The following is a 21,410-nucleotide window of genomic DNA, read 5'->3' as shown; positions in this document are numbered from 1 at the left end:
TGCCACCGTAATCCCGTTCAGTACGTTCAGTAAGGAAGTGAAGAACCTAGGTATGACCCTAACTGAATCTCTTGACTGGTCTGCACATGTAAGAAATACATGTAGAAAGATGTACGCGATGTTACACCCTCTAAAACGACATAAGAACATTTTGCCACAAGACGTAAAGATAAAACTACTCTAAACTTTGATACTACCAATACTTGACTACTGCGACATTGTCCTCATTGATGCAACCCGTGAGCAAACTATGAAACTTCAACGAGCATTGAACTCTGGTCTTCGATTTGTTTTTAACTTGAGTTACGATGCTCACATAACCCCTAGCTACACATTTCTTTCCTGGCTGAAACCCGAGAGGCGACAGAAATTCCATGTACTTACGTTGATATATCGAACTCAGAAGGAAAATCTGCCCAAATACATCTCTTCAAAATTCCATTTATTATCCTCATTCCATAATTGTAACACTAGATCTGGCACTTCCCTCGCTATTCCCGTCAACCACTCATCAATATATAACAGATCCTTCGTTGTGGCTGGGTCACGACTTTGGAATTCACTCCCAGCTGCTGTCAGGAACTCAGACTCAATGTCGAAAGTTAGGACTGCATGTAGAGATTACCGCTGATTGTCTCGTGTGTATGATGACGTATGATAGGTTGTGTGATTGTGATTGTTATTATTATTATATTATTATTATTATTATTATTATTATTATTATAGTGTAATGTACATAATTTTAGCTTCTTACTCATGTACATAGATCAATTTTATGGCCATACTTATATTTCCATTTACTTTATTACTTATTGTGTTCTCTTTTGCATTGCTTTTTTTCAGTTTGTATCTTACTTTTTCATTATGACTTTGTCTCTCATTATCTATACGCTCCAAATTTTATTCTATTTTGTTTGTTGAACTCTGCTTTCTTTCTTCATTATATGTTGTCCAAATCTGTAATTTTTACCTTATCTTTGATTTTATGATAGAATAGTACATTTCTTTTATATATGTATTATTTGTAGATTAATTATGTGGTTAAGTGTAAGAGAGGGCCACGAGCCCTAACTTCGCCACTGCTAAAGTCAATAAATAAATTCGGCAAAACTCTTCAGATCTTAATAGTCTCAAAGATGAACCAACGATAACGTATAAGCCTAATATGAATCTAAGTTCTTATGGGTAGAAAACCCGACAAATAATATTTTGAAATTGAAGAAAAATGTTACAAACGTACTTACTAGTCCTGAAAAAACTAAAAACCTTACGTCAAAAACCGTACGGTAGCAAAAATTATTGACACAAATATAAGACAAGTACGCGTCAAATTTCACGAGTGTTCTTGAAATAAGTGCGGAGATATTGATTTTTTTTAATAACATGCCCTCGCCAGCGTAAACACTGTTCGTGGATGACGCAAACCTTGGTCCAGATCAAAGTTATTCTGCCTGGTGCTATCAGTCACGGCAGTGTTGATACAAGGCATTATCCTGTTTGTTGTTGTACAACGAGCCCATGATTTACAGGCCGGCCGTAGTTTATGGTCCCTACGTTCCAGCTATTACAAGATAAAGTGTTGTTTGAACGGGATGGCCATAAAAGGCAACATCTTATCTGGACTAACGCAAACACTGGTCTGATTTCCGAGCCCCACGCTCCCACACCCCACTAGTTCAAAGCCGTGTGACTGTGGTCATCTCACTGTTAGAAAATCTATGGGCTGGATTTACTTTGCCAGTGATCGCACATTAACATATAATGAGATCTATCCATCCCCGTTTCGGTATGATCCCCGCCGTAATCCACTGCTCGGATATGTAGATCGTCGTACGTAACTTGAATTGATGCGTTTTAGTATGACATCACCAGCACTTGTCATGAAGGGAAGGGAAACTGCCTCTTATTCGTAGCATTTGAGTGTCAATCAATCAATTAATCAATCACCACTGATCTGCATTTAGGGCAGTCGCCCCGGTACCAGATTCTCTATCTGTTGTTTACGTATTCTTTTCTTAAATAATTGGAAAGAACTGGGAAATTTATTGAACATCTCCTTGGTAAATTATTCCAATCCCTAACTCCTCTTCCTGTAAAGGAATATTTGCCGCAATGAAATGAAATGAAATGAAATGGCGTATGACTTTTAGTGTCGGAGTGTCCGAGGACAGGTTCGACTCGCCAGGTGCAGGTCTTTCGATCTGACGCCCGTATGTGACCTACGTATAGGGATGAGGATGAAATTATGATGAGGACAACACATACATACAGGCCCCGTGGCAGCGAAGTTAAACAAGAACGGTTAAAATTCCCGACACTGCCGGAAATCGAGCCCGGGACCCCCGTGACCAAAGGCCAGCACGCTAATCATTTAGCTATGGAGCCGGACTTTGCCCCAATTTGTTCTCTTGAATTCTAACTTTATCTTTATGCTGTGATCATTCCTACTTTTAAAAACAACCCTCAAACTTATTCGTCTACTAATGTCATTCCATGCCATCTCTCTGCTGACAGCTCGGAACATACCACTTAGTCGTGCAGCTCGTCTCCTTTCTGCCAAGCCTTCCCAGCCCAAACTTCGCAACATTTTCTTAACGCTACTCTTTTGTCGGAGATCACCCAGAACAAATCGAGTTGCTTTTCTTTGGACTTTTTCCAGTCGTCGAATCAAGTAATCCTGGTGAGGGTACCATACACTGGAACCATACTCTAGTTGGGATCTTACCAGAGACGTATATTACCGGGCGCGTTGGCCATGTGGTTAGCGGCGCGCAGCTGTGAGCTTGCATCCGGGAGATAGTGGGTTCGAAGCCGACAGTCGGCAGCCTTGAAGATGGTTTTCCGTAGATTTTCACTTTCACAAAAGGCAAATGCGTCTGTACCTAAATCAAGGTCACGGCCGATTCCTTCCCACTCCTAGGACTATGCTATCTTAACGTCGCCATAAGACCTATCTGTGTAGGTGAGACGTAAAGCAAATTGTAACAAAAGAGACGTATGGGCTATGCCCTCTGCTTTACTTCCTTAGTAAACGCCCTAACTACCCTCATGCCATATGCAGAGATCTGTACCCTTTATTTACAATGCCGTTTATGTGGTTACCGCAATGAAGATCTTTCCTCGTGTTAACGTCTAGGTACGTACGACGATCCCCGTACCATAAAATTAGTATTGAACGGTAGGAGTATTGTAAAGAAAGCAACGGAATTATGTGATTTAATAGATATATACTTACCAGGTATTGTAACAGGAGTTGAATTATGGCTGAGAAATTATATAATGGAAGCAGAAATTTCCGTACGCAACTGGAATGTTTGTCGTAGTGATAGGATAGGAATGGTAGGAGGGGGAGAATTCATTCTGGTGAAAGAAGAATTTGTAAGCTACCAAAATGTAAAGAGTGTGATTCCTGGCGAGGTCAGAAGATCAGCCTACGTAGAATACTTAAGGTGCTATATGACGATTATAAAGCGGCCCCGATGTAGAAAGCCAAGAATAACGAACAAGAGGATTCGTAGCGCTGCTCACCCATAACCTCGTAATCTGCCGGCCTTCAGACGGAGCAGCGGTTGCTCCGTAGGGCAAAACTCAGCATGGCTGTAGCGCCACGAGCGTCATAATACGGCACGTACCTAAAAAGTCTTGAGGATGACTTAGTCTTAGTCTGAGGTCCAGGGAGAGGGCACTGCTGTATCTGCCGTCCGGTAAGCACTCTGTTGGTATCCCTCTGAGGTCCAGGGAGAGGGCACTGAGGAATTGAAAAGATTTCTGGGGATATACTAAAGACAAAGGGTTGGGATATAGTACCATATGTGAAGTACTTATTTTATTATTGTTTGGTTGAAGGAGCTATACCTTATGAATGGAGAGTTGCTATACTAGCCCCTGTATATAAAGGAAAGGGTGATAGACATAAAGCTGAAAATTACAGGCCAGTCAGTTTTACATGCATTGCATGTAAGCTTCGGGAAAGCATTCTTCCTGATTACATAAGACATGTTTGCGAAATTAATAACTGGTTTGATAGAAGGCAGCTTGGGTTCAGGAAAGGCTATTCCACTGAAGCACAACTTGTAGGATTTCAGCAAGAGATATAAGATTCAGGAGGTCAATTGGACTGTGTCTAAGGCATTTGATGGAGTAGATCAAAGGAGAATACTGGCAAAAAACGAGTGCAATTGGACTTGACAAAAGAGTGACTGAATAGGTGGCTCTGTTTCTAGAAAATAGAACTTAGAGAATTAGAGTAGGTGCAGCTTTATCTGTCCCTGTAATAAATAAGAGGGGAATTCCTCAAGGCAGTGTTATTGGACGTTCGTGTTTTCTTATATGTATGTCAATGATGTGTGTAAAGAAGTGGAATCAGAAATAAGGCTTTTTGCAGATGATGTTATTCTGTACAGAGTAATAAATAAGTGACCTCGATAATGCCAATGTTGTGAGATAAAAGTCAGGTAGTGTGTCTCACAAATAGAAAAAGTCCTTTCAATTTTCATTACTGCGTTGGTGGGGTGAAAGTTCCCTTTGGGGATCATTGTAAATACCCAGGTATTAAGGAAAGATCTTCATTGAGATAATCACATAAATATGATTGTAAATAAAGGGTACAGATCTCTGCACATGGTTATGAGGGTATTTACGGGTTGTAGTAAGGATGTAAAGGAGAGAGCATATTTGTCTCTGGTGAGACCCCAACTAGAGTAAGGTCCCAGTGTATGGGACCCCTACCAGGATTACTTGATTCAAGAACAGGAAAAAGTCCAAAGAAAAGCAGCTCCGTTTGTTCAGGGAGATTTCCGACAAAAGAGTAGCGTTACAAAACTGTTGCAACGTTTGGTCTGGGAAGACTTGTGAGAAAGAAGACGAGCTGCTCGACTAAGTGGTATGTTCCGAGCTGTAAGTGGAGAGATGGCATGGAATGACATTAGTAGACGAATAAGTTTGAGTGGCATCTTTAAAAGTAGGAAAGATCACAATATGAAGATAAAGTTGGAATACAAGAGGACAAATTGGGGCAAATATTCATTTATAGGAAGGTGAGTTGGGATTGGAATAACTTACCAAGGGAGATGTTCAATACATTTCCAATTTCTTTACAATCATTTAAGAAAAGGCTAGGAGAACAACAGATAGGGAATCTGCCACCTGGGCGACTGCCCTAGATCAGTAGTGATTGATTGATTGATTGATTGATTGATTGATTGATTGATTGATTGATTGATACCATGTTTCACGTCGGTAACATCTTCAGTTTTTAAGATATAAGTAACCGCATAATAAATAATTCAACTATATTTCACTTATTTTCACCCCCCGTGAATTGCCATCTGCGAAAAAAAACCTACATGGTACAGTAATGCATTTTTAAAAGACATTCCAAATACCAAGTTTCTTGTCGCTAACATGTAAAGTTTTTGACATGTAATGTAGATATACCGTTAGTCATTTTAAAAATTCATCCGCTTTTCCAATTCTTTTCATCCCCTTAACTGGATTTTCCGGAAATAAAAAAACGTGTTTCATTATTTTTGAAGGCGATTCGAAATACCAGTTTTCATGTCTGTACGTCTGTAAAAAGTTTAGTTTTTGAGATAAATGTATACTCATAAGAATTATTGAACTTAATCTTCTTCTTCACTCCTTCCCAGCACCCTCAATCAATCAATCAATCAATCAATCAATCAATCAATCAATCAATCAATCAATCAATCAATCAATCAATCAATCAATCAATCAATCAATCAATCAATCAATCAATCAATCAATCAATCAATCAATCAATCAATCAATCAATCAATCAATCAATCAATCAATCAATAAATAAATAAATAAATAAATAAATAAATAAATAAATAAATAAATCAATCAATCAATCAATCAATCAATACTAATCTGCATTTAAGGCAGTCTCCCAGGTGGCAGATTCCATATCTGTTGTTTTCCTAGCTACTCTTTCGTCGGAAATCACCCATAACTAATTGAGCTGCTTTTCTTTGAATCTTTTCCAGTTATTGAATCATGTAATCCTGGTGAGGGCGCATACACTGGAACCATACTCTAGTTGGGGTCATACCAGAGACTAATACGCCCTCTCCTTTACATCCGTGCTACAACCCCTAAACACCCTCATAACCATGTGTAAAGGTCTGTATCTTTTATTTACAATCCCATTTATGTGATTACCCCAATGAAGATCTTTCCTTATATTAATACTCAGATACTTACAATGATCCCCAGAGAGAACTTTCACCCCATCAACGCAGTACTTGAAACTCAGAGGACTTTTCCTATTTGTGAAGCTCACAACCTGACATTTAACCACCTTTATCATCATACCATTGCCTACTGTCCATATCACAACATTATCAAAGTCATTTTGCAGTCGCTTAAGTGCGGCCAGTATCCAGTATTCGGGAGATAGTAGGTTCCAACCCCACTGTCGGCGGCCCTGAAGATGGTTTTCCGTGGTTTCTTACTTTCACACCAGGCAGATGCCGGGGCTGTACTCACCTTAATTAAAGCCACGGCTGCTTCCTTTCCAGTCCTAGACCTTTCCTGTCCCATCGTCGCCATAAGACATACCTGTGTTGGCGCGACTTAAAACCAATAGAAAAAAATAGCAGTTGCTCGCAATCTTGTAACTTGTATATTACTCTATACAGAAATACATCATTCCCAAAAAGCCTTACCTGTGATCCCACTTCTTTACTCAAGTCATTTATATTTATATGAAAATATAAAGGTCCAATAATACTGCCTTGAGGAATTCTCCTCTTAATTACTACAGGGTCAGATAAGGCTTCGCCTACTCTAATTTTCTGAGATCTATTTGCTAGAAATAGAGCAACCCATTCAGTCACTCTTTTATCTATTCCAAGTGCACTCTTTTTTGCCAGTAGTCTCCCATAATCCACCTTATCAAATGCTTTAGACAGCTTAATCGCGATACAGGCCATTTGACCTCCAGAATCCACAATATCTGGTATATCCTGCTGGAATCCTACAAGTTGAGCTTCAGTGGAATAACCTTTCCTAAAACCGAATTGCCTTCCATCGAACCATTCATTAAATCCGCAAACATGTCTTATGTAATCAGAAAGAATGCCTTCCCAAAGCTTACTTGCAACGCATGTCAAACTTACTGGCCTGTAATTTTCACCTTTATGTCTATCACCCCTTCCTTTATACACAGCGGCTACTATAGCAACTCTCTATTCATCTGGTATAGCTCCTCCGACCAAACAATCGAATAAGTACATCAGATATGGTAATATATCCCCAGAAATCTGATAAATTCCAGCCGCTTTTCTAGTTTTCAACTTTTGTATCTTATTGTAAATATCATTGTTATCATATGTAAATTTTAATACTTATTTAGCACTAGTCACCTCCTCTATCTGGACATTTTCCTTGTAACCAACAATCTTTAGATACGGCTGACTGAACAGTTCTGCCTTTCGAAGATCCTCATATACACACTCTCCATGTTAATTAATTATTCCTGGAATGTCCCTCTTGGAACCTGTTTCTGCCTTAAAGTACCTATACATACCCTTCCATTTTTCACTAAAATTTGTATGACTGCCAATTATGCTTGCCATTATGTTATCCTTAGCTGCCGTCTTTGCTAGGTTCAATTTCCTAGTAAGTTCCTTCAATTTCTCCTTACTTCCACAGCCATTTCTAACTCTATTTCTTTCCAATCTGCACCTCCTTCCTCTATTATAATAAGGTGGTTCTTATTCATTACTTACCACCTTTAAAGATACAAACCTGTTTTCGCATTCCTCAACAATTTCTTTAAACCCATCCCAGAGTCTGTTTACATTCTTATTTACCGTTGTCCACGGATCATAGTTACGTTTTAAAAACTGCCTCACGCCTGACTTAACAGCCATATGGTACTGCCTAAGAGTCCTACTTTTAAAACATTTATTTCTATCACATTTATTTTTAACCGACAAAAACAGTTTCGTGATCGCTAGAACCATGTATTACTTTGGTTTCTCTATAGAGCTCATCTGGTTTTATCAACACCACGTCCAGGATATTTTTCTCTCTAATTGGTTCCGTCACTTTCTGAATCAGCTGTTCTTCCCATATTAGCTAACTAGCAAGATACCCGTGCTTCGCTACGGTGTTATACTGAAATTTATAATTGAATGCTTATTGTTTTAGATATATAATCCACCAAAATTCGCGATCTGACTCGTTTTTTGCGAGAATCCACCAAAATTCCCGATCTGACTCGTTTTCTATTAGATTACGGCACGTTTCCTCCCATTTTTCAATCTTCCTTTCCAGCAATCGATTCCGTACTTCCCGGGCTAGGCTCAGGTATTCCTCCCGGTCAGTTGGGTCCGTAAATCTTTGCCATCTTTTCCTATAATCATTTTTAATATGGATAAAATCCTTCAGGAGATCCGGCGTGGTGTCATATTGGGTGCCTTGGCGACACTGAACCCGCGGCCGGAGTGCATTCTTAGTCATTACCCGTCCAGGAGCCGTTTCCAGCGCGATCCGCACATTTGGCGACGGTCCGGAACATGATTATTATTATTATTATTATTATTACTATTACTATTACTATTATTATTATTATTATTATTATTATTATTGTCCGACTCGTTGGCTGAATGGTCAGCGTCCTGACCTTCGGTTCAGAGGGTACCGGGTTCGATTCCCGGCCGGGTCGGGGATTTTAATCGCTTCTGATTACTTCTTCTGGCTCGGGGACTGGGTGTTTGTGTCCGTCCCACCACTGTCCTCTTCATAATCACACAACACACTACACTACCAACCACCACAGAAACACGCAATAGTGATAACATCCCTCCATATAGGGTTGGCGTCAGGAAGGGCATCCGGCCGTAAAACAGGGCCAAATCCACATGTGCGACACAGATCGCACCCGCGACCCCACAGGTGTGGGAAAAGCGGTAGGAAAAGAAGAATATTATTATTATTATTATTATTATTATTATTATTATTATTATTATTATTATTATGTGTTGCTGGAATGGATGATGACAGGGAAAACCGGAGTATCCGGAGAAAAACCTGTCCCGCCTCCGTTTTGTCCAGCACGAATGTCACCTGGAATGACCGGGATTTGAACCACGGAACCCAGCTGAGAGAGGCCGGCGCGCTGCCGCCTGGGCAACGGAGGATCCTTATAAGTACATTAAGAACAGTAAAATCAATTGGTCTCACCTACTTCTACACCCCACCGCCGTTAAGTTTATTTACCGCCACCCCCCTCTCCCCCCCCAAAAAAAAAATAAAAGAAGGCTTGTTTCCCTATGTTTAAAGGAGATTCCAAACACCAATGTTCACGTCTATTACCTTCAGTTTTGAGATATAAGTATCCCCATAAAAATAATTTACTTTTTTCACTTCATTTCACACTACTCCCGCCCCCACCCCCTAAGTGAATTTTTCGCAAAAAATATGTGTTTCTTTAATAGTAAAGGATCTTCTAAATACCAATTATCACGACTCTAACTTCTTCAGTTTTTGATTTATGTGTCCTCATGAAAGGAATTAAACTCCTTTACACTCCCGCCCTCCAAGATGGTTTCCCCCCAAAACGCGTTTTTCTTTGTTTTTAAAGGAGATCCAAATACGAATTTTCACGTCTGTAACAACTTTAGTTTTTATTAGATGTATGTATTCTCATACAATTAAGTCAATTAATTTTTCAATTCTTTCACCCCCCTCCCTTCATTGGATTTTCCGAGAATACGTGTTTCTTATTTTTAAAGCAGATTGCAAATATCAAATTTCACGTCTGTAACATCTTCATTTTTGAGATATCAGTAGCCTAATTAAAAGAATTCAACACCATTTTCAGTCACTTTTACCCCCCCCTCCACCCAAGTGGTATTTCCGAAAACTAAAAATACAAGTTTCTTTATGCTTAATAGAGATAAGAAATACCATTTTTCACTTTGTAACATGTTAAGTTTTTGAGATAAACTGTAAAAATTCTCATTTTAAAATTTCACCCCTTTTGATTTTCCCTTAAGTGGAGTTTCCAAAAACAAATCACCTATGTTTCTTTACATTTACAGGAGATTCCAAACACCCACTTTTTACGTCTGTAACATTTTACGTTTCCAATATATTCTGTAGATATAGTCTTTCAAAAATTCACCCCAATTTGTCACTCCTGTTTAACCGCCATTAATTGGATTTTCCAAAAACTAAAAAATACGTGTTTCTTTATTTTTAAAGGAGATCCCATATACAAATTTTCAGTTCTGTAATATCATTCGTTTCTGAGATATATGTATCCTCTTTAAAGGCATTCAACCAATTTTTCACCCTTTTACACCCCTCCTATTGGAATTTACAGGAAACAAAAATACGTGTTCCTTTATTTTTAGAGGAGATTCTAACTACCAATTTTTACATCTGTAAATTTTAAAGTTTTAAGATGTAGACTCACTCATTTTTAAAAATTACTCTCCCTCCCTTTTTACCCCCCCCCCCAATATTTGGATTTTCCGAACACGAAAAAATACGTGGCTTTATTTATTTTTAAAGGAGATTCTAAATACCAATTTCACATCTATAACCTTTAAAAATTTTGAGATAGATACACTCATTTTAAAATATTACCCCCTTTTCACCCCCTTAATTGGATTTTCCAGAAACAAAAAACGTGCGTTTCTTTATTTTTAACTGAGATCCCAAACACCAATTTTCAGGTCTGTAATATCTTCGGTTTCTGATATATATGTAGCCTCATTAAAGGCATTCAACCACTTTTTAGCCCCTTTTCACTCCTCCTATTGCGATTTTCCGAAAACAAAGAAAATACGTGTTTCTTTATTTTTAATGAAGATTCTGAATACCCGTTTTTACATCTGCAAACTTTAAAATTTTTGAGATATAGATTCACTCATTTTAAAAATTCACCCCCTTTTCACCCTCCCATTAATTGGATTTTCCAAAAACAAAAAAAGACGTATTTTTTTAAAAGAGATCAAAAGTACCAATTTTCAGGTCTGTAATATCTTCATTTCGTGAGATATAAGTACCGGTATCCTGATTAAAGGCATTCAACCCATTTTTCCCCATTTCCACTCTTTTTCACCCCTCCTATTGGGATTTTCTGAAAACAAAAAAATACTTGTTTCCTTATTTTTAAAGAAGATTCCAAATACCAATTTTTACATCTGTAAACGTTTAAAGTTTTGAGATATTGATGCACTCATTTTAAAATTTCACCCCCTTTTCACCCCCTTAGCGAAGGAATATCCAAAAATACTCTCTTAGCGAGCACCTACATCTTAATATGAATATATACCCAAAATTTCATTTCTTTATGTCCAGTAGTTTTGGCTCGGCGATGATGAATCAGTCAGTCAGTCAGGACAAGTTATTTTATATATATAGATTTGACATTTGTTGGTCATGCTTTCTGTCGTTTGCATTTCCTTCCCAATTGACATTCTGTAAATTAAGTCTCCCGCTACAATCACATTCCTTTCCATGTCGTTTCCCACATAGCTGATTAACTTATCAAATAATTCTGAATCCGTATCAGCGCTACCCTTTCCCGGTCTGTACACTCCAAAGACATCATGTTGCCTATTATCTTTAGAAATGAGCCTTACACCTAGAATTTCATGTTTCTCATCTTTTTCGTAGCTTACAATGTTTTCTTTCACCAGAATGATTACTCCCCCTCTACCATTCTTATCCTATCTCTACGATACACCCTCCAGTTCCGTGAGAAAATTTCTGCATCCATTATATCATTTCTCAGCCATGATTAAATCTATTAAATTACTTAATTTTATTCCTTTCCTTACAATACTTTTACTGTTCAACACTTACATTTTTATGTCATACCTACTTGACTTCCAGTTCTCCGTACCCTCATCGCCTCTCCCTAGACAACCCCGTTTCCTTGAATGTACCTCCCTATTACCCTTCCAAAGAAATTTCTTAACTTATACGTATCACTGCGGTTTAAGTGAAGGCCATCTCAGCGCAGATACCTATCTCCTACCCACCCATTAGGATCTTAAAATTCCATTCCCATTTTCCCACATACCCACCCCATAGTCTCATTTAAATCCCTAATCACCCTCCAGTCAGTATCCCTCCCATACAGTATTCCACTGATAATAATCTCCGCTTTCATAAACTTCACCCGTGCTGCTTTTACCAGATCCCAAATTTCCCTAACCTTGTTGATACTTATGTTAGCTTGCCTTACGTTTTTGGTACCAACGTGAAACACTACCATCTTCTCCTTCCCCTCGTCCTTCTCTTCTACTTTTCGCAGCATCTGCCTCAACCTTATTCCTGGATAACACTCTACCCTGGTTCCCTTTTCTCCACACACTTTCCCCACGTGTCTAACGATGGAATCCCTCGTGACCAGAGCCTTAACCCTACCCACCTCTTTTGATCCCATCCCCTCCTGATCAACCCTATCTTTCCTGATAGCTGCGGAAGCTACTTCCTACTCCCTTTTCTCCCTCCTATGACTCTGTTCCACCTGTCTTTTCCTATCCCCTACTCTGCATTTCCCTTTCCTACCTTTTCCCTTCCTCCTACTTCCACACATCTGAGTTCCTCATCTTCCCTCTGTTGCTCTGTCTGGAGTGGTTCGTACCGATTTCTCACAGATACCTGTTCTCAATTCTGATCCTGAATAAAGCTCTTAGTCTGCAATCTCTTTCCCTCTAGAACATTAGACCACCTGCCTTCTACAGTTCCCCCCTTTCCTTCCCATCCCTCTTTTACACCTAATGTAACATGTACATTGTTTTAGGGAGGCCTACCTTCATTCATGTCTTCTGTGAGAATCCTAATTATCTCCCTGCAAATCTCCAACTCCTCCCTCATACCACTCATTGCCTTGCCACACCGACAGTTCGTACACTTGCACATTTTAGCCATTCTTTACGGACGAAATGAAAAGAAAGATAAAAGTAAACTATCTTGCTTTGTGCAAAAAAAAAAAAAAAGAACGAAAAGAAATATTATCTAGGATAGTACTCAAAGATCACACGACGTTTAGGTAATTAATATACTACTACACTATAATCCTACTTAGACGTATTCTATTTTCATCCTACAGATAAAAACTACTGTTAATTACTCAATACCGAATGGATTGCACAAACATTACTGCAGTCAAGCCTCCCCTAACTTCAACAGCAGTAAGAGAGTGTCTACAGATACCTCTACTATACTACACAAAAGGTTTACAATAATTTTACAAAATTTTACAATAATAAAATAAGCACGCTAATGTCTAATAAGATATTACTCGCATACCACGGTACAGTACACTACAAAAATTTTAAACTACGTTCAGATGTATCCTAATTACAATACCGGTACCATACTGTACCGTACCCAAGGGTAAATGCCCTCTAGGACGATGCCTCCATTCCTGTATGAACATCCGACTAACTCAGGGTTGGGCAGAGAGTGGGTTGGTTGTCGGTTGGGTCAGGATAAAAGTCGAAGTTCTACTCTTAAATATAAATAAATGACAGGAAATGGAGGTATAACACGAATGAGAAACAATCGTATGGGGTAAGATGAATTTATTTATAAATATCCCCTAATCATTCTACTTGAAAATTGATGAACACAATAGTTAAAATATCATAACAAAACTCAAAAAATAAAGGGAAGAAAATGGACATTTACAACGTTAACTGTTTAAGGAAACAAAATTGAAATAAAATATCAAGCTCAGCAATGAGTACTTACATCCTTTCAGAACTGAGCTTATTCTTATAGTCCATTGTTCATACTGTATGGTAACAAGTGTACGCATACACTGATATGTACTGTTTCCGCATGGAGTTACACTTTAACGCATCACAACGATACGAAGTTAATTTGAAACGAGAGTCGCCAAAACTCTACGGTTAAAGAAAGGTTACATTATGAAGAAAAGTTACAATGAAAAGAAATAAAAATTAAGATGCGATGGGATGTTATGTGAATTATGCAAAGTACTAACGGCATTTCCTACACTATATTTACAACAAATCAAATAATCAAAACTAAACACATCTATATACATCGGATAACGAGTAAAAACCTTAAATACTACACAGATTCTACGTGAATCGCGGTTCACCACAAAAAAAAATCTACTCAGAACTAGATTAACCATCAATAATTCAGCACTCGGGCTGTTCCTCCATTAGAATAACGAGACAAGGTATTCAAACACCACATAACAATGTAAAACATCATCCTGTAAGGTAAAACATACAAATAACCCTCAATATCATGAAGAAAGCAATGGGGAACATTGCCTCCTTCTGCTGCATTTGAGCGCTCAACAGCGCGGTCATCTGTCATGTATTTACGGGTAGACTACGAGCTGAAAGGAATGTTGAACTCAGCACTGTGCTAAAGTTTGGATTCTGTCTCCCAAGACTGTCACAGGAAATACCGTCTCATTCGCGCCTTCTAATAAAACACGGCCAGTAATCAGCTTGCCATGAGATAACGTCTTTCGCCGGCTATACGGAAAGTCACGTATATTCATTCTTTCTTAGCATGCTGTTACCATTTAACAACATCAGACTCATTATTCTGGAATTAATACTGTCTATTCTGATCACAATACACACTCAGAAGACAATTGGCAGGTACATATCCACTGCACATCATTCCCTCGCATGTCAGGCATACAATCGGCCTGCACCAACACATTATAATTCAGCATGCAATCTTATATCTCATATTTCTTATGAATCACTTTGGCCTTCCACATTATGAGACCCGGTTCGTTTCCTGTGCAAATCATTAGGCAAAAACAGATTCCAACTTAATTTCAAAGATCTTATTCTGACGACGTCGTTACGCAGCTCCTTCAGACAGCTTCTGAAATACCATGCGTTATGCAAATTAGCTATACCTGTCTCTCTGAATAACCGAAATAAAATGAAGTAATACGTATTTAACGTTGTACTTAGATGAACCAATCAATCTAGTCCTCCTAGCATTTATATATAAGGAAAACTCCGAATATCCTACACTAGATAACATGCATAAATGAACAACAAACTAATCCTATCAAATCCCTCGTTATCCCAATTATCTAATCATAAATCAAAATGAAAATGAAATAAACATGCATTATTCTCATATCCGAATATATCATAATAACAAAATTAATCAAACACATGCCATCAGGCTTACTTTACATGAAATTAAAAATCCTATCTACACTGCCCTAGTACCTTAACATAATTCATATAGCATTCCATAAATAACACATGCGTCTTATCTGATTCATGGCGCCTCTCGGGATACAAGGTAACAGCTCACATCCCCGCTGCGTAAGGGATCTACACCATGTTGGTCACAGCATCAACACGTGGGAATGCACTTCCTTCTTCTACATGCATAGCCATCTTCTTGATGAAAATTTATTACAACTGGAACACAGAAGGCTTTGGTTAACAATATCTTCGCCGCTCAATGCCACGAGCCGAACAACCCTTCATTTTTACGGGATCAGCCTAACACACTGACACCTTAATAATGAACACTTCAACTTTAAGGGTATATATACACAGTTTCAAGAGCAGCACACGGTACGCTACGAAAGTTCCTCGCGAACGCGCCCGTCGCGAAAGTGGGAGACAATAGCACGTCTCCCTTGCACTCGCTATACTACGGTCAGTTAACACCGTTTATATGGGTTGAAAAACAAACTTTGCAATAATATAATATTCCATTTACTCTGGAACAGTTATATCTTCCAGCTGTACGACTGAAACAGTTGTTTAGAATCAAATACTGTTACTAATATAACATTTCAATATTCACGATCAGAATAACACTTCCAGACTCTCCAAACTATCCAGACAGAATGACGCTCTCCAGAGCTCGGGTACTGAGGAAGCTTCGGTAACGCCGTTTCAACTCTGGGGTTCCCGGTTGTCCTAACAAACCACCAATCAGAAAGCTTGCTATGTATGATGACACAATATTAATTATAATACATTTATGAAACACAGTTCAAACGATAGCAAATCTCTTCCTCTAATTATAATATTGTATTTCTGAATATATTCCACTTCTAGACCTGTGGAAATCCGATGGATGACAGAAATTAACACAAGCAACTGTACACGTTGGTCAACCTGGGATTGAGACTTGGCGCGATGTAGCCTCCATACTTGCCAAATCCTCATGTTCTTATTGGCTGAATATAATGCTTGGTCATCATCCAGTACACGTGCCGAACCTAGCCAACGCTTGGTTACGCGAAACTATTCTCACGATCACAAGGAAGTGTTAAGTAATGTCCAGCGACATGAAGTCTCCATCGACATCCGGTCTCAGCTATCTTGGGATTCAATACTCTACCATTTATGACTATAACTTGTATGCATAAAATGTATATATATATTTTGTCAAATAATACTCTAAATATTTCATGTGGGCCGGCAGGATACGGCTCAGTATGTCACTACTAAGAACAAACAGAAATTGAAATTGCAAGTTTGAAATTTGCACGAACTACTGTACTCAAAGATTACCAACAAAGCTAAATGCTTAGACAAATTATTATTAGTACTATGCTCTAATAGATACACATACATACATACGAATATAGCATGTAAGATACTGTACTATCTAAATATACCGTATCTGCACTACAATTCTTAACTGAAATGTGGTTATATGAATTTTACCGTACTATTATTTTCCCTACTATGCGGGACGGAGAATATAAGTGTCCTTAAATGCCGAAAAATAAGAGGTTGTCTACAATAATTTCTGTCAAACCTACGTCGGGGGCTTGAACTGCAACTCCCTCCTTAAGTGGACTTTCCAAAAACAAAACATACGTGTTTCTTTATTTTGAAATACCACCTTTCACGTTTGTAACAGCTTCAGTTTTTAAGATAATCTTGATAAAAATATTTCAACACGTTATTTACTTATTTTCAACCCCACACCCCGTATGTCAATATTTTCGAAAAAACAAATGTGTGTTTCTTCATTTTTAAAGGAGATTACAAACACTAATTTCAAGTCTGCAACATCTCCTTTTTTCAGATACAAGTATCCTCATAAAAGTAATTCAACTCCTTCTTCAACCCCCGTCCTACTCGTTAAGTTGATTTCCCCCTCCCCAAAGGTGTTTGTTTCTGTATTTTTAAAGGAAATTCCAAATACCAGTTTTCGCGTCTTTAACATCATTAGTTTTTAAGATATAATTTTCCTCATACAGAGAATTCAACAAATTTTTCAAATCATTCACCCTCTTTATGTAATTTTTCCTAAGACAAAAGACCACACGTTTCTTTACTTTGAAAGAAGATTCCAAATACAAATGTTCATGCCTCTACCATCTTCAGTTTATGATATATAGACCTTAGTATCCTCATAAAAAGAATTCAACTCTATTTTCACCCCAGCCCGTTAAGTTGAATCCCCCTCCAAAACTGCGTGTTTCTTTATTTTTAAAGGAGATTCCAAATAAAAACTTTTCACGTGTGTAACCTCAATTTTTGAGATATAAGTTTCTCCATAAAAAGAATTAAAATTTTCAATTCCTTTCACACTTTCCTTAAGTGAATTTTCCGAAAACCAAAAATACTTGTTTCCTTATTTATAAAGAAGCTTCCAAATGCTAATTATCACGAGTGTAACATCTTCAATTCTGAGATATGTGTAGTCTATCCTCGTAAAAGGGAATTAAACTCCTTTTTACAGACCCCGCCCCCAAGTTGATTTCCCACCAAAAATGCGTGTTTCTTCATTTTTAAAGGAGATTCCAAATACTAATTTTTACGTCTGTAAAATCTTTAGTTTTTGAGATAAAAGTATCCGCATACAAAGAATTCAACTATGTTTTCAAGTAATTCACCCCCCTTAAGTGGATTTTCCAAAGACAAAAGATTAGGCCTACGTATTTCTTAACTTTGAAAGAAAATTCCAAATACAAATGTTCATATCATCTTAAGTTTTTGAGATATAAGTAACTTATCCTCATGAAAAAGTTCAACTCTTTTTTCATTCCACCCCCGCCCGTTAAGTTGTTTTCCCCCACCCAAAAAATACGATGCGTGTTCATTATTTTTAAAGGAGATCCAAATACCAATTTCCACGTCTGTAACTTTCAGCTTTGAGATATTAGTTTCTCCAGAAAAAGAATTCAATCTTCTTACTTCCTTTCACACTCCCCACTCAAGTGAATTTTACAAAAACAAACAGTAGGCTCTACCTGTTTCTTTAAAAGAGCTTCTAAATACCAATTATCACGACTGTAACATCATCAGTTTTTGAGATATATGTAACCTCGTAATAGGAATTCATCTCCGTTTTCTTCCCCCTTACCAAGTTGATCCCCCCCCCCCCCAAAGGCATTTTTCTTTATTTTCAAAGGAGATTTCAAATACCAATTTTCATGTCTGTAACATTTTCAATTTTTAAGATATAAGTATCCTCATAAAAGGTATTCAACACCTTATCCCCTTTTTTCATCCCCCTTAATAGGATGTTCCGAAAACCAAAATACGTGTTTCTTTATTTTAAAGGAGATTCCAAATACCAAATTTTACGTCAGTAAACTTCTAAGTTTTTGAGATATAGATAACCTCACTTCAAAAATTCACCCCCTTTTCACCCCCTTAGCGACGGAATATCAAAAAATCCTTCCTTAGTGAGCACCTAAACCCTTATGTAAATGGATCCCCAAATTTTCATTTCTTTATGTCCAGTTATTTTTGCCTTGGCGATGATGAATCAGTCAGTCAGTCAGTCAGTCAGTCAGTCAGTCAGTCAGTCAGTCAGTCAGTCAGTCAGTCAGTCAGTCAGTCAGTCAGTCAGTCAGTCAGGACGTGTTATTTTATATAAATAGATGATAGGAGTAAAGGCTATTATCGGGTGATGTTTATACTCTAGGCGTATAGAGTAGTAAATTAGTTGCAGGATTGTGAGCGACTCCAAAACACGTGCAGTAGACAACGTTGTGGAATGGACAGCGGACAATGGTATGATGGTTAATGGGATGAAACGTCATGTTTTAAGCTTCACGAAGAGGAGAAGTCACTGTGATTGGGTGGGGGGGGGGGGGCTGACACTACCTCACGGTGAACACTGCAGGGGTGAGTGCCTAAGTAAGGATCTTCATTGCGCTAATCTTATTAAACCTTACAGATCTCTTCACCTGGTTATGATGGGATTTAAGGGTTATAGTATGGATATAAATTACAGGGTGTATAAGTCTCAGGTAAGACCCCAATTCGAGTATGGTTCTGGTGTGTGGGATCCACACCAGGACTACTTTTTCTGAGAACTGGAATAGATCCAAAGAAACACGATGATTTGTTCTGGGTGATTTCCGACAAATGAGTAAGGAAACGTGATACTCGACTATGTGGTGTAGGGCCTATCATGGAAGAGATGACATAGAGTTACATTATTAGCTTGGGAAGAGATTTTAAAAGTAGGTAGGAAATATCATAATAAGATTCATTTGGAATTGAATCGGAAAAATTGGAACAAATATTCGTGTACAGGAGGAGGAATAAGGGACTGGAATAAATTATCAAGGGAAATGTTCCATCATTTTCCAAGTTCCTTGAAAACATTTAAGAAAAATCTAGGTAAACTATTGATAGGATATCTACCACTTAGAACACAGCCCTAAATGCATATAATTGATGATTCGCTGGTTCATTTCCCGCACAATGAAGTTTCTATTAGCCTAACAATGGTTGATGGTAACTCCGACCTCGGCAGAGGAGCCTACATGTATGTATGCTGTCTGTTTGTCACTTGTGACCACATATGGTGTCCGAAAAAAAAACATGAGGTCCCTGTTCTACATTAAACTGCATGAAGACTGGGCCTGTGTATTCTTTAAATGGAGAAAATAATATTGCCGCCTGTATGAAAGGACCGCCCTAGGCACAGTCCTAAAGAGAAGTCAGGGCCTGTACACAGGCTACTGTAGGCCTGCTCTCATTTCTGTACCATCCTTAATTTATGATAAATGACTGTCACTGGTTTTGTCATTGTAGCATGAATAAATAATTATCTACACTTCTCTTTGCTTTTCTGTGACACTTTTTACGTCGTCTTAAACCGAATGTTATTTTGCAGCGCCACAGGCAATGACACTACCCAGCTATGCCCATGCGCGGTATGATGTACGGTACTTACCAAAGAAATACTCCATGCACTTCTTGTTAGCTCGTAGCTCTCTGTTACAGTATAATTCAAAGCGAGAATGTAAATATTTGTATTTCAAGCGTAAGGAATCTTGTGCGCTTAATGAAGTTTTTCCTTCCGCACAACCAGCTGAGCCGCCATCTTGCGGTTCCAGCTCGTCGCTTGCAGAGCCATCTGTCACCGAGCTAACGAATAACACGCCAGTGCGCGCCAGGCCTGACAGGAAATGGATGTTGGCCGGGGGGAGCCAATGGGACGGAACTGCGACGGAACCGATACCTGCAGTTGGCGGGAGATGTCAGCCTCTGTCGTGGAAGACGCGTCGAAACAAAGAGGAGCGACACATGATTAAATGTAGCGGGTGAAAAGTAGACTCACCCCTTATCCAAATGTTAATTTAGTTTTGACGATAGAGTGAATCAAACGGCACGTTGTAAGGGAACTTACTATCTATACTCGGATTAAATGATGAAGATTTTCATGCTGCGACCACTTAGTAATCATCACATAGTAGTCACTTTCCAATTACTTAATTTCTACCACTTATTACTTAATTAAATTACTAAATTACTTAATTTCATTCTATATTTAGCCGAGCGTCAGCTAATAATAATAATAATAATAATAATAATAATAATAATAATAATAATAATAATAATAATAATAATAATAACTGAGTTATCGGCAGTATCTTTCAAAATACCGTGCGTTCTGGAAAGGGAAATGAATTAGAAACATAACTATGATGTTAATTTGTACGAAGATAGTTGTCACAAAATATTCTACATCACTGAAACTCAAATCAAAGTTGGTTAACCATATTAATGTCAATGTAAAACACCTTAAAGCATTTATAGAAGACGGTTCTATAGCATATTCTCAAAAATATACCTATTGCAAGGTGTGTTGTCTCATAAGACATCTGATATAAATTACCACAAAGGAGGTTCCGTCCCATAGATTCTACTACCGGTACTTCGCATTGACAGGCTTGTTTCGTCTGTTTTGTCGGCTTTCAACACGTTAAAATGATCTCCTGTGACACAAATTTACGCTAGCACTGTGTATATTTAAGATCATTACCAGTTAGAACAGACGTTACCCAAATAATAATAATAATAATAATAATAATAATAATAATAATAATAATAATAATAATAATAATAATAATAATAATAATAATAATAATAATTCAGACTTTTAATTCAAAACTGCCTTTA

The sequence above is a fragment of the Anabrus simplex genome, chromosome 2, assembly GCF_040414725.1.
Source record: "Anabrus simplex isolate iqAnaSimp1 chromosome 2, ASM4041472v1, whole genome shotgun sequence".
Taxonomy (NCBI): Eukaryota; Metazoa; Arthropoda; class Insecta; order Orthoptera; family Tettigoniidae; genus Anabrus; species Anabrus simplex.
The sequence above is the reverse complement of the archived record's forward strand: the minus strand, read 5'-3'. Positions refer to the sequence as shown.